Genomic DNA, 13,934 nt, shown 5'->3' on the forward strand with positions numbered 1-13,934 from the left:
AAGTAGATATAAAAAACCTTACTCAGAAAAAATAATCTGGTATACACCCATAGGCTATTTCATATATATACCTCTCGGATCATTCTTCTCGGAATCCAAAAGAATACCAAATAATATCCTTACACTCACTTTAACTATTTAAAATAAAGTTATGGTACCTATGTCAAAACGTAAAATGATAAAACATTCAGTTTTTGTCTACGATCCGTAAAAGATACGTATTAAATACAAAACCCCCTAGGTATAAATAGCTATAAATGAATATATTTTTATTAAAAAGTTATTAACTATTGAAACAACCATATTTTATAATTTTTTTTTCATTAATTTAATAAAAAAGTTGTATTTCTATTTTTAATAAAAAAGACTGTGTATTTTACATAAAAATGTCCTAAAAATATAAATTTTTTAATATTTAATTTTTGAATTGTTAGTAGTATAAGCAGTTACGTATATTTATTACTGTTGTCATATTAAAAGACTAAAATTTATTTTGATATTTAGATAACAGATTTTTATACGGTCTACAACGGCTAAGTTAAAATTACAATATGTTCCGGGTATTCCAAACAAATCATTACAGAACGTAAAAACTACATGCACTAATATACATTTTGCAAAGAAAATTATCAAAACAAAGCAAAGCTCTCCAATACAGGACCGGGTAGAGAACAAAACTCATCATTTTTTTCCATTTTAGAAAAGTACATGAATTGTTAAGTAAATTGTATTTTTAGGTAAATAATATTAATTATCTAAGTTATATATTAGTCGGATCAAAGAACTTACAAAACAAGCCGAATATCAGCAGGTCTAGAAAGAAACTGTACTAAAATAACCACCACCAATAGTTGAATCATTGAAAAATTTAAACAGGTAATAGGTGATTCAAATCCTACGAAATGTAAGGAATAACTTGACTGTAAGTATTTTAAAATGCTATAATTTACAGCGTTTTCAAAATTGCACACTTCTCTGTCCCACCTTGTACAGCTTCTAAATTATTTAAAATTAGTGACAACTTGTCTGACCTGTGTCAACAATTTCATGATTTAGTAAGCAATACAATAAGATATTATGAATATTTAAATGATAATGATCATTTTCAACACAAACATACAACAAACTCTTTTAATAAATTATCTTTGATAATATGTTATTATAAACTTGAACTTTCTCACAAAACTTAACACTGCAGATTTTATATGATAGTAAAATATGAATATGTTACTGTCAAAATGATTAAACATGAAGCTATTATTAATATCTAACCATTCATATAGCTTTTATAGACCTTAGTAAAGCCTTGATTGCTTTAAGCACCATATTATCATCGAAAGCCTAAAACATGCTGGTGTTGGTACAAAGTATATCAGACTTATACGAAAAAGCTTATGTCGAAACAGAAAAGTCGGCAGTTTCTTTTGAGTTAAAACGGGGAGTTAAACAAGGAGATCCACTCAGCTCAGATCTATTCAATTGTGCACTAGAATATGTCTTCAGAAAAATTCACTGGACTGAATACGGTATAACTATTAATGGTGAGATTTTGTCAAACTTGAGGTTCGCAGATGATTTGGAAATTATTTCCAATTCACATAATAACATTTCAACTATGCTGAATCAACTAAACGACCATCAAAAACCTGCGGGCTTCAACATAAACTATTCAAAATCAAAAATTATTGTCAACGGTCCAATGATATCAATATCTGTAGAAAACAATTGTATCGCTTATGCGGAAGACTACGTGTACTTGGGTCAAATTGTATCCTTTAGATCAGTATAACAAAGAAAAACAACGCCGCTGCGCCAAAGCCTGGCAGAAATTCTGGTCTCTAAAAGAATCTTGAGATGAGATCCTTACTCTTTAAGGGTGAAAGCACAGGTAATTGATACATGGTTAACATCATTTTTAACGTTTGGATGCCAATCACGGGCTCTAACACACATAGTTAGCAATTAACTGGATATCTGCCAAAGAGGAATGGAACGCTATATACTCAATATTACCCGGAGAGATAAAATTATAAATAAGGTGATACGCTCAAAAACACAAATTCGCTCAGCAAAGTTTATTGCTAAAAATCTAAAGTAGACCAGGACAGGACACATTCTACGATCAAAAACCGATCGATGGGCAAATCGAATTATTTTCTGGACACCAAGAATGAATAGAAGAAATTGTGGGAGACAACGTAAGAAATGGTCAAATGAGTTCAGAAACTACGGTGGAAATACATGGTCGAGAATTGCTACGGGCAGATAAGCATGGAAAAACGCATTAGACATTCTACCCTTATTCTGATAACATTCACATTTGTGGAAAGAGAGGCCGTTGCTCATTTACTGGGATCAAGGCTTATTATTATTATTATTAATATCAATGTTTGCTTGCATCCAAATGAATAAATTTATGATTTTGATGTAAATGTATTCGTATATTAACTTGCTTTAAAATGTTATATGCTCCGTAAAATTAATCACGCAGCTTTTTTTCACGCAAGGATAATAGATCTGCATGCGTCGCCATCAAGATGAAGAATTTTGATCAGAGTAAAGTTGCTAACAATAACAGCCAGTAGTAAATAAACAAAAAACTCGTTTGACCTAGTAAATCAACCCATCACAAGCAGAATTTGAAATGCGAAGTAATTTAGAATGGAAAACTCCAAAGCCTGGCTGAAATTAACTTGATCAAGTTGTAACCCTAGAACTGCTAAATATGATAACAAAAACGGGATAAAAAAAGCCAAAAGCGTTTTTTTAAACTTATCGCAATTAACTGTTTTAGTCTTCTAACATTCCAGAATTATCTAACACGGAAAAATTTTTTCAACTAAAAAGTCATTTTCTTATAGTAATCTTTACTTTAGAATCATTTAAAAATCAAATAAGTTTCACAACTACTAATTTACTTACTTGAGTAAATTAAAAGATTAAAAGACAAAATTTTGAGATTAAATGCAAAATTCGACCTGTGTATAATTTATTGTTGTTTTTTGCGACTTTTACGGAATATAAAGGGTGTTTCAAATTGTTCGGTTTTTTTTAAGAATAAATAAAACACATAATTTGCATTCATTTTCAAAAATTTTTTTTTGGTAATTGAAGCATAAGTTATGACATTTATATTCGAAAAATAATATCTGGCAAATGGCCTCCTCTTGCAGCTCTACAGACGTCCACTCTTTTGTTAAAATTTTCAATGATATTTGACATAATTGAGGCTCTATCTCACTAATGACGCGAATAATTTCATTCTTTAGTTCAAGAATCGATTTTGGATTATTGCCATCCTGTTGAAACCAAATGTCCTCTATATCAATATTCATTAATTTAGGCCACAAAAATTCGGTTATCATCCGACGATATCGATCACCATTGACAATTACAGCTTCACCAGCATCATTTTCAAAGAAATAAGGTCCAATTACACCAACTGACCATAATGCACACCAAACAGTAACTCGTTTAGAATGAATAGGTTTCTCATGAATAATTCGTAGATTTTCTCCACCCCAGATACGACAATTTTGTTTATTAACATAGCCACCAAGTTCAAAATGTGCCTCATCAGAAAAAATGATTTTTTGAGAAAAATCAGCTGGTTGTTCATTGATGAAATTAACAAATGAACGGCGTTTTAAATGATTTAATGGCTTTAGTTCCTGTGTTGTTTGAACCTTATATGCCTTCAGAGCTAAATCCTTATGTAAAATACGCCATGTTGTGGACCCACTAAGTCCGACTTGTTGTGAACGTCGTCTAATGGACATTTCAGGGTCTTCAGCAACAGATTCACGAACTAAATCAATATTTTCTTGTGAACGACCGCTACGACTGTATTTTTCCCTTTTTTGATCTTCCACCGAACCGGTCTCTTGAAATTTTTTAATAATTCGACCAATAGTGCTTTCAGATGGACGATTATGAAAACCATAAAATTCACGTAATTTTCTAAAAACACTTTTCACTGATCGCTGATTTTCATAAAATAATTCAACAATTTGAACGCGTTGTTGTATAGTGTACGAAGCTATTTTCATAAATGGCATACATCACACTTCTTAAATGTGAAAATATCCAGACGAATTCAGTGCGCCATCTATATTTTATATATTCCTAAAAAGAACCGCGCAATTTGAAACACCCGTAGAATTAGTTTATTTTTTTCTTTTAACTCGTAGTGTCTGCGTATGTACCGAAACAACTTTCGATCGATTTTTAACCGTTTTCGGCGACGATAAAAATTTAAAAATAAATGTGTTCGTTTAAAAAAATTGCTTTGACTACTGGCTGGAAGGTTGGGGGTTCGAATCCAAGCAGCGGCAGTATGAACAAAATAGTTAATGGGGCGGTAAATTGATCACACTGTCGTCGATTGGAATAAATAAAATAAATAAATAATTTCTTTATTATTTTTCCACAATACATATATCATGTTTCTTACTATTTTTTTCTTTTCTTTTTAAAGAATGAAGTAACCGACTCCACCCACATCATTATTAACTGTATATTCGATGTAGTTTAACAGATAAATAAAGATTAAAATTAATGATGTGGGTGGCCTCTGTTATAACCGTGGTCTGGGAAACTTTAAACAAAAAAAAGGAGTATAATAAAAACTTGCTTTTTATGGGTTAGTTTTTATGTCTTACCACCTAAACACTTTTTCTACAGTTTCTTAGTTAAATTTCAAAGCTGCTATTAGATGATAAAATCACTTTTTCTAAATCCAATAACTTTAAAATGTTTATTGTGTTTTCCAACCTTTGAATGAAGATAAACTTGTTAAAATAAATCGATTATACATTTTTCCCACAACATATATACACTGCCAATCTTGATACATTATTTTACCTATAAAATTAATATTTTTTATTTACTATCGTATATTCTTAACTTTTAAGTAGCACCTATCTAGGCTCTAAAATGTTGATAGCTTCACTGATTATTAAAAACTAATACTCACAGAATTGTTTGTCAGTGATTAAATCAGTGGAATGTTAAAGATTTACTGTCCAAGATTGTAAATCATGTATTTGTTACGTTAGATTGAAAGTATGGGTTTTTTTTTAATTTTTGCTGTTACATTATTATTACATGCTCTATTAGATATTTTCAGAGTTCCGTTGTTCAATTAAAAGTCTCACATAGCCTCAAGGAAAAGTGATTTTTTAACTTAAAGCCAATAGGATTGATTGCTGTCCAGTAATATAATTCAATAATCAAAAACAGTACCAAATAAATCAGCTAATCAGAATAAAATCAATCTTTACTTAATTATTTACAACCACTTTGTAGTACGCAGTTTTGGTATTTTAAATGTTTTTTTTAATTTGATTAATTTTTGAAAAATGACTCATGCTACTGAAAATTGCACATAAGTTAACTATTGAGTTTTATGCATCAGCAGCATTTGATCTAGTTTTTTTTAATATCAGTTGGTTGAATGGTTGGTTATAAAATATTAATGAATTAATTTACTTTTATAATAATTTTATTTACAAAAATTTAACATTCCATAACGAATTTTATTTATAAAAGATTTGTTTAGAAAGATGTTGTCCTTGAAACTCATTAAATTACCTAAATTAATTTACTTAAAACGTTTATTATATGTATTAAAATTTATTTAAAAAAAATTTTATAAAGTGGCAGAAAATGGATTTAATTTACACATCTGTTAGGTTATGGGCCCAGAATACTTGTAGTGATCTATTCTGCGACTTTGATTGTATAAAACCAACTTGAATAAAAAATAACCTATTTTTCTTTTTCTATTATGTAGAAAACTTTGAACTTTGAACCTGTTTGTTTGAAAATTATACATTTTACCTTTGTAAACCAATATCTGTCTTTATTTCGAGTGTTACAGAAAGGGGATAAGCGAGAGCGAGGGAAGATAAGGCTATAAGCCAGTAAGTTAATACAGGAAAAAATCTGTGTCTTAATTCAAAAATTTGAACATCGACCAAAATATGATAAAATAAAAACGCTGAATAATTTGATATTTGAAATAAAATTTATCAATGTATTAATAATAACACCGTTAATATTGTATTTCTTATAAATATCATTACAAAATCGATAAATCCATATAAAGTATAAATTCATCATAAATTTTTATTTTTTCGTGTAAATTTTTTTTTATAAGTAATCGAATAATTAAAGTTTTCAATCTTGGTATGTTACTTAACCTATCCAATAAAATAGTAGGTAGGTATGCTATTGTAAAATGACTTTTTACAGATTTGAATCAGGAAACGTGTTAAATATACAGTAAGTATTATGTATACATATAATCAGTATTTATACCTCAAATAGTTACGTGAAAATATTTAAATACATTGTTTAGAGTTATACCGTGTGTTTCAAGACATTTATTTCAAGTTTGGAAAAACTTGACCATGACATCTAGCGACAGAAAAATATAACAGAATAAGAGTGCTAAAAATATTCTATTCCATACAGGTTGGGGCAGAGAAGTGCATGATTTTGAAAACAATAAAAAGGAAGCTTTTATTGAATAATTTTCAGTTTTTCCATTATTAAACACTGAATATTTTCAAAATTCCTGATAACTCAAAAAGTATGGAGTTTTTGATAATATTTTGCAATACATTTTTTGCTTAGAGGTTGTGGTTTCCTTCTGGAAAAAGAGATTCGTCTCAGAAACTTTCATCCTGTTCACTTCTTCGAATGGGGTATGAACTTAAACAATGCCAAAAGTAAACACACACAAATTGTGTTAACTGTCCGGTCAACGACCGGATACGCGGGTATCCATTTAATTTTCCAAGGTAGAATTTGTCAAATTCTCTTAAAAAGATTTCATGACCTCTATGATTCCCAGAGTTGAAGTAGTTTTACACCCATTTTTTGTCAAATTTTTTTTAATTAATTATTCAATCACAATTTATTACTAGCTATCAAACTTGAGATCCCCCACCGTTCAATGACTAGGTACCCGGATACTCACAAAGATAAGTATGACTTAGATTAGACATAATGATTTCGATCATTTTTTGTTCTAGCTAGAACATTCTGTAAAATATGAATAAATTCATATGACATAAAAGGTAATGGAATTTACTTATACAGTTTATTATTAACATAAAGTTATATAAAAATTATTATATATTTACTATCTATTTAGCACAAATTGCTTGATTAATTTTAGAACACTCTTCTATAAAAAAAATTATATTTTTACTAAATAAAAATGATATTATTCAGTTATATTATTCTTATAAAATCAAGGCCAATCGATTATTATTTATTTATTATTAATATTATTTAGAATTTAGTATAAAAAAATTATATTTTAAAATAAATATTTTGATTGATTTATTTGATCAAAATTTTACAATTAAAAACATGTAATATGACAACATACATAATTGATTGTTCTTAAAATCTATAGAATAAGAAAAATAGTTTCAAACAAAAGCTTTTTTTGCTTTACTGTTGTTCAGCATTTTTTTTAGTTCAAATTTTACCAAATAGTTAAATATATACATTGCGTTGGTCCCACAAAAAAAAGACTATAGGAACCTGCTTAATAATTTATCATGCTTTACAATAGAGAAGGTGTAAAAAGGTACTCGAACGTATGCACCCCCCTGTATTGTGTTTGTGAACTGATTTCTGAATACTTGAAATAATTTTTTTCAAAATACTAAAATGAACATACCTATTTGTAATTTTCAGTAATGATTGTTTTGGCAAGTTCTAATTTCACATAACTAAAAATTTACAGTCAATTTTTTTTCATATATGCATATTATTCAAATATTTTTTCATTCATCATTAATTTTTATAAATAATTTGAATTGAAATAAATAAACACAATATTTTGTAATAAATTTTTAATTATTTAGACATAGTATTCACATATCGTACATTATAACATAGCCAATACTATGTCACCTAAAGTTCTTTCTCCAAATCATTAAGGTATTTCGATACTAAAACAAGGAAAATAATCCAAAAATATGAAATTTTATTTATCAATTAATCATCTTTTATACGTCTTTTGTGAAAAATCGATTCATCATATCGATTCTTTGAACGGTTTATGTAAAATTTACTATCAAAGTCAGTGTTTTTACAAAAAAAAAAGGACACAGTTCTCATAAACAGGACAAAGATGATTAATTGATAAATAAAATTTTTAATTTTTGTTATCATTTTCATTCCAACTCTTTAAGGTATTTCAATATCGTAAATTGAAAACGATACCAAAGATTTGAAATTTTATTACCAATCAATCATTTATGTACGTCTTTTGTGAATAATTCATATCGATTCTCTGTACGGTTTAGGAGAAATAACTATCAAAGTCAGTGTTTTTACAAAAAAAAGTTTTTCATTTTTATGCAAAGTTCTTAATTTTGATATGATTATAAAGCTTAAGACTTGAGGAATATTATTGATAAAAATTTTTTATGTCAATGGTAACATTTTTAAAAGCACTTATTGACTAAAAAATCAACATTTATTACGACTTCTTCATATAAAACCATGTAAAAAGGGCTGTTTTTAATATTTACTTTCTCGTAAACCCTACACCCTAAAATACTCATTAATTGACCCAGAAAATTTCAGTTTTTTGGAACACTTTCATTTTGGAATCGAAACGCCTTAAGACGCGTTGGAAAGGTTCTTTGCTCAGGCCATAAACATATCGAAAAAAGTAGCAAGTTAAAGTGAAATTAATTTAAGATTATAGAAATTGAAACAGATGGGTAATAATTCATAATTCACTTAAATATAAATTTCAGCCCAAAAAAATCCATAAAACTTTTGAATCATCTTTTTTATTAAAGGTCATATCACTTATAATAAAGAAACAATATTTGCGGCATCTCACGAAAAAACCTCTGATTGACCATTTTTTTAAAAGTTTTAGTGTGTTATTAATCATATTTAATTATATTTTAGAGTAGTTTAGAGTAATAGAGGAGAAGGTAGGTCAGAAAAAATGTCCCACTTTGGATGTGGAAATTATTTTTTCAAAGATTTAGTTGGCTAAATATGTATTTTAGCCAAACATGTCTAATATGCATCCCGCTGTTGGACCGAAAGTTGGGTACTGGGCATGGTAGTAATGCAACTAATACTTAAAGTTTTCTATTTTCACGTTATTATACTTGACTTATACCAAAATTTAAGAGTAAATTTAAGAGTATACCGTATGAATCATATTTATATGATCTATAATAATTTCGGTATCTTACACAATTTTGTAACACAGTATGTGGTATATTGTGTTGTTTTTGTAAGTATACAAAAAATATATGCCATTACTATTATTAAAACAAAAAAATGATGAAATTTTTGTAAAAGAAGCAATAAATAAACAAACAAGAAATCAGGTGTGAACGTCATACGACATCTATATACTACGAAAAACGAGACTTTGAAAAATTAATGTGAGGAAAGGAAATTTACAATTTTTCAAATTTCTGGTGATCAAACTAACCTTTCACCGCTACGCCAATAAGTGTGTTTTAGAAAAAAGAAGTTCTTGCTGATATTTGGGCTTCAAAGTTCTTTATTAAGAGTAGGTAGTTTCCGAAATAAATAAAAAATTCTCGTTTTTGGGATATATGCATTTAAAAAATTCGTTATTAACGAAAATAAAGATTATTTTGTGGTTCCGGTCATAAATTTAATTAGAAAAGTTATTAGATATTATATTTTGGACAATTCTATAACAAATTTCATCCAACCACACCGTAAATAAAGAAAAATAAACCAAAAATAAAGCACAAATTTTTTGACACTTGACATTTCTTATCTAATCTCACTGTTTTCGATATTTAAATGGTGAGGTTTGGTAAAAATTGTCACGAGCCAAAAAATACTTCGAATCTTCCAAAATATAATATCTAATTACTTTCAAATTAAATTTTTCACTGGAATCACAAAATAATCTTTATTTTCGTTAATAACGAGTTTTCGGGGAAAATCCACTTTTTTTTTAAATGATCCTGAAACGGCGAGGCTAGATAAAAAATGTCAAGGATAAAAAAATGGTGGCAATGAAAAATGGTAGGGTACTTCTGTCCCGTCCTATGGGTGAAAATCGAAAAAGAACAAGTTCGCATGAATATCATTTTGTTGAGTACACTCAGACCAACATTTTCCACCGACTCGAACAAAAACCAACTGACGAGGAGTTGATTCCTTGGCTAGACTGTTTTCTTGTTTTATTTCCTCGATTTTAAAAGTTATATTGTCTGGTGTTAAATAGTTTTTATTCCTTTCCAATCTCTAACTCAAATTAGAGCCAACATAAACTTAGATATAATTTATCTAATGGTGTATTTTTTGGACGGATTCGGAAACGCTTAAAAAAGCATTCGAAAAATGGTTGAAGTTGTGACATTTAAATCATGACGGCAGTTTCTAAGTGCTGTGAGAACTATTGTTCCCACTCCTGCCTTGAATTTTATTAGTTGAAAATCAGATAAGGGCTTGCTTTGGGCAAACATTTATTTTGTAACCTCTATATAGAGGTAACAAAATGATGCAATTTAGCAGTAAAAGAACAAATAAATAAACAAAAAATATCTTAACAAATAATAATTATTTTCATATAGGTAGTGAATGTTTTGATGATAAAATACTAAATAAATAAACAAATAAAATAAATAATAGGATTGTTTCGTATGTGCATCAATGCGTATCGATTTATCTTTGAATATTAATCACACAAACAATCATTTACACCATTGAATTGAATTCAAGATAGAAAAGAAAGAAGAAGAAAAAACAACCATCATTTCCGATTCGAATAAAATTAATATGACCGTAGATAGAATAGATGTTTTTACTTTTTATAGTATGTTGTGCTTATATAACATACATACAAGTTTTTAGTTTAAACTACTACACTTGATTTACCCGAAGCGTAAAACATTTTATTAAAAGGCCTTTGCATTAACCATTGATGTTGTGATACTTTAATGCATACAATTTGGACATAGTCATAAAGCCAGCGGCTTTTTGTTTTTTGGAAATTTACAGAAATTATCAGTGATATTTAGTAAAAACAAAAGCAGTGTCTCAACACCAGTGCAATCGCAAACGTCTTAAATCCTTATTTATAATTTATTTTAAATGTAGACAAAAATTCACCAGGTAACACTGAGTGGTCATAAAGGAAACAAAAAATCGATTAAATTCTCCAATCGACAATTCATACTATATTCGTACTCCTAGTGATGAGCATCATTTTTCATATCACGCAGAAAGTTTTAAGCAAAGTTCCCTAAGATGTGGATACTTGTAAAATTTTGCATTGTTAAAATAAATTGAGATATTCTAGAACAAGGATATATCTCCTAGAAACATTTCATATCCAGATTAGAGTTTTCATTAAGGCCCCTATGATGTCGATAATTGTAAACTTGATACGTAAATTCTCTAACAATTTTCGCGCATCATTGGCTCAGAAGATAAGAAGTATTCAAGGGTAATGAAATTTTGAAAACACAGTTTTTTACCAAACCTATGAATTGGAAAAAGTATGCTTAAATGTTATCAGGAAAATTCCACACAACACGTGGAAATTGCCAAAACTGTTCCCAATATTAAGTAGACAAACATACATGAGGTACTGCATGGCAGAGTACAATAATCGCAGATGTTGTTAATATATTCTCTTTCCCCCAAGAGGCTCTATACGAATATCGTAGCGGCTGTTACAGGACACTGACTGAAAGAAAAATATGCTGACCCCGACTACTACAGGAGCTGTTACAATAAGTAGACAGAAGAAACGATGTACCTCGTATCACTTGCCTCTAACTATAGAGTGGTTAGCACATGCGAATTAAACATTCTTTGCCGATTTTTCCGAATTGAAATCAGTCTCTCCTTCAGGTATCACACATGAAATTAGTAAATAAAAATAAATATGATGCATATCACCCGGACAGTAACTAGAACTTGGACCATATCTCAAATTCTAGAACTTTTTCCATGTTATTTTTACTTGTTTTAACTTGAACTAGTAAAAGTAACATCTTCATTTAACTATTTTAAAATAAGACCTTTAGTAAATAAATAAATATGATTGTTCTTTTCAATAATATGTAAATAAAAATAGAAACGGTTCATAAATTTTAGAATTACCGATTACACCAATTGTACTAACTACTTCTATTGATATAATAATAGTAATATTATTATGAGAATTATTAGGTATTGAATGGAATGTATTTGAAACAATTAAAAAAATAAAGAAACAAATTGTAATAATTCTATTTAACGCATGCATAATCATCAAACAATACTTAGTACACTTTTTAACATGTGTTATTTAAAAATGAAACTTTCATTTACTATAATATAAAGTCTGTGCTTGGATTACGATTGTCTGTACTTTTACCTATTTTAAGGTAGTTTAATCGTAAACTTCTAAATATTTATGAGTTGAAGCCATTAGTAAAAAAAAAACTAGACGCAGCCATAAAACACATGAAATTATGTAGATATAAGACATCGACAGCAGTCGGTTGCGTCAAAGATCTTGGCGTATTAGTCGAAAATTCGGAAATAAATCTACTAAAGTTAAATGTAAAAAAACGGTAGTTTGTTAGATGTGCTTTAAAGCAGCTCCGATCCGTTAAACCGAATGTGATTATCTAATACAAATGGGGTGAGAATTTAAATTAATGAAAAAATTAAAATTAGATGTACCTAGTCATATATAATGTTCATAATCTTTAATTTTTCACGAGGGAACTTCCTTAGGTATTAATTATTTATACAAATACAATATTATCTGTACGCAGACACATAATTAGATATATTACATTATAAATCAAAAACATCGCGGTTTTTACACGCAATGACGGTACGCATACTAGTCAAGAACAACATAATTAAAATGATTTTTAATTTTACTATACTATGCGGGTGATTGGTACAACATTAGGAATCACAAGATGCGATATCGTGAATCATTTACTGACTGTAATTTTAGTCGCGATTTTAAATACGTTTTATAAAGAAAACCCATTAATTTTTTTAAATTATACTTTACGTTCTTTTAATTTTTTCCTTTACTTAATTTTCTTAAATGCTTCTTTATTAAATTTAAAGTGGTAAAAAATAATTTGGAAAAATTGATGGGATATCTTTTTACATCGTTTTCAAAATCAAACACTTCATATAGAGCTTTATTTTTTCAAAGTTCGGAATCTTTTGGAAGATGTCTCATTTAATGAAAGAAATGCATTTTTAGTATCCTTATCTCGCAAAAAATACTCTACTTCTTTTCGTTTCGGTATTGGAAGTAAATCGGCATACAAATAGGATCAGTAAATCAATTAACCAAAGCTCCTAAATATTGATAATAATTTTATAGTCACTTTGGCTTAATACTTAAGTATTTTCATATGGCTCCTATTCGGATATTTAACAGTGATATAAAAGTTTCTACAGTGTTTTTCAAAAAAAAGTTTTAGGTGATAAAAGGCAGGATATTCAGATTTTTGGATCCCCTGATTCATCGCTTTCAAGAATCATTCGATTTATTGGCAATGAAATTGGTACAAACTAAACCCTAATTCGCTACATACTTAGTTAAGTTTAAATTTTTTCTATTTTCTAATTCAACGTCCTTTCAATTATGAAATTTTGATGAAGTTAAAATTCTTTTCTTCGTCACACGATTACAATAATTTATTTATTTTATTTGTGGATATTAAAACTTGAATACTTAGCTAGGTTTGATCTAATTAAAACGAGATTTAGTCTAGTTCGACCAAGTCTAGCATGTAGAGCTAGATAGATTTGCTTTACAGTCTAACTAGAAAGCACAGAGTGAAAATGTAATTTTAACATACGTAGAAATAAGAATCTTTATTTTAATCAAGCGCTATTTATTCGATTAAATGAAGAAACTGTTCTAA

At 28.5% G+C, this 13,934-nt stretch overlaps 1 protein-coding gene across 1 annotated transcript in view; it reads right to left on the reverse strand.

Annotated features, from left to right (window-relative positions):
• The window catches only part of LOC123300511, a 53,089-nt gene that overhangs the window by 17,814 nt on the left and 21,341 nt on the right, over nt 1-13,934 (reverse strand). The gene's annotated exons all lie outside the window — the stretch shown is intronic.

Source organism: Chrysoperla carnea, chromosome 5 (genome assembly GCF_905475395.1).
Source record: "Chrysoperla carnea chromosome 5, inChrCarn1.1, whole genome shotgun sequence".
NCBI lineage: Eukaryota > Metazoa > Arthropoda > Insecta > Neuroptera > Chrysopidae > Chrysoperla > Chrysoperla carnea.